Here is a 2139-nt window from a genome sequence, read left to right as displayed (position 1 = left end):
CTTATTCTTTTATTTTTATTTTAGAGACAAGAGCTCACTATGTAATCTTGGCTGGCTTGGAACTTGGTTCGTAGACCAGGCTCACCTGGAACTCACAGAGATCTACCTATTTCTGCCTCCCACATGCTCAGCTTAAAGGTGTACAGCCAAAAAGCAGTAAGTTGGCTCGGTTTACTTACTAAACAGTTCTTGAGAGTCCATCTCAACTTTTTTTTTTCTAGCGATGTTTCCAGAGATATGGTACTGGAACAGTGGGACAGATCAAAGCATATTCATTTCTCTTTAACTCTAACCAAGGTTGTCCTAATTTATACATCAGAGTTGTTGTTTTTTTTTTTAATAAGACCTCAAAAATGGTTTCACTTTTTGAAAATCAAATATATTATGCATTTATATTCCTGTGGCTCCTGGGAGTCAAAGGAAACTATGTGGAGACAAAGTATGACTTTGTCTATTTAGCTTATGAATGACAAATTCCTTTCTAAGGAAAGACGGAGGGCAACTGGCTTATGCTGTTCAGGCCGCTGATGACTCCCCTATTCCAAGGTGGCTGTGGAGGCTGACAACTTCCAGTGATGTATCAGACAGGATCAAGGTGCTCTGCACTGGGTGGATACTACTTAGCATTTTCTGGGGCTGAGGATACAGCTCAGTGTAAGACACTGGCATATATGAGGCCGTAGGTTCAATCCCTACTACCCCAAAATAAACACATGAGTACATTAAGTCAATCAACAAGAAAATAACAGTTTCTACATAAGGCAGTGGTTCTCGACCTGTGGGTCATGATCCCTTTGGCAACCTTTATCTCCAAAAAATATTTACATCACCATGTATAGCTAGCAAAATTACAGCTATGAAGTAGCAATGAGATAATTTTTTGGTTGGGGGTCAGCACAACACGAGGAACCATATTAAAGGGTCACAGCATTGGGAAGGATGGGGACTGCTGGTATGAGGTATCTAAATTTGTATTCATGTCTCTATTTTGTTTTTATGATATTAGAAGATCAGTTTATAAAATCTTTTGTGTACGTTATCAGCTTAGTACTCACACTTCTTTGAGACATTAACTATTATTATCATCCTCATCCTACAAATGAGAAAATAATTACACACACTCTCATTCACCACAGTCTAAGTGTCTTTTGTTCATACAACAACTAACCACGTCAAAAATGGGACCTCCATTTTCCGACTTTTCTGTTTCTCTTATGACGTGCCGTTCATTTTCCAACATGAACATAACTAAAGCACATTCTGCTAGGATTTCCCTCTCCTGATCTTGGTTTTGCGTACCTACCCAGGAGGCTCAGTTTTGTTCTCTGACTTAAATCACAGTGAGTAACAGTTATCTCGTGCCGATTGTGTATTGTCACGTTGCGCTCTCTCCCACCAGCCTTTTCCTGCATGTGTGCAGCCTTCACATTTACAACAGGAACTAGAGTCTGCCTTCAATTCTTGGCCTCACCTGATCTCTCTCCGACCACCCACTTTCTTTCACAGGACAGTGTCCTAATACCTTCTAACTTTCCCCATGAGTCAGCCTCTGACAGTGCGTTGCTCCTTCCTTTAGCCCTATTGAATCTTGAACTTTACTGTGACTTTTAACTTCTTTCTCAGTCTCTCCCTCAGCCTGCTGTCACTTGTCTGTGTCCCCTCTTCCGTTTTCCTCCTCACTTCCAAGTCTCTCCCCTTACTGGCTGTAAAGTACTTCTTCACACCAGAACTTGGTCATGAAGCGGATATGGCTTGCTCTTTGCACTAAACAGCATGTTTTGTTTGTTTGTTTGCTTTTGGCTCTTTGGCCAGTTGCCAACACTGTGGCTGGGACATTAGAACCTAAAACCTGTCTACAGTCAGTGACTTCTGATGCCGTGAAGGCTGTCTGGCAAAGGCTGTCTAGAGTGAGGGCTCCGAAATAGTCAGCCTTAAGATGAGGGGGACTCAAGGCGGTCATGCTCCTGTCATACGTGGCTGTGGATGCCCCAGGGGAAGATTTCAGTTTGATTGTCTTACTCACGTTTCCTACTGAGGGGTTCACAGAAACTTGTTAGTTCAGACTGTATATCTTTTCTTCTTTTGCCTATTATATTGTCTTTCTGCAAATCCATGATTTTATTTATCTCTTCATTAATT

The sequence above is a fragment of the Acomys russatus genome, chromosome 1 (assembly GCF_903995435.1).
Source record: "Acomys russatus chromosome 1, mAcoRus1.1, whole genome shotgun sequence".
NCBI classification, from domain to species: domain Eukaryota; kingdom Metazoa; phylum Chordata; class Mammalia; order Rodentia; family Muridae; genus Acomys; species Acomys russatus.
This window is presented reverse-complemented; position numbering follows the sequence as displayed.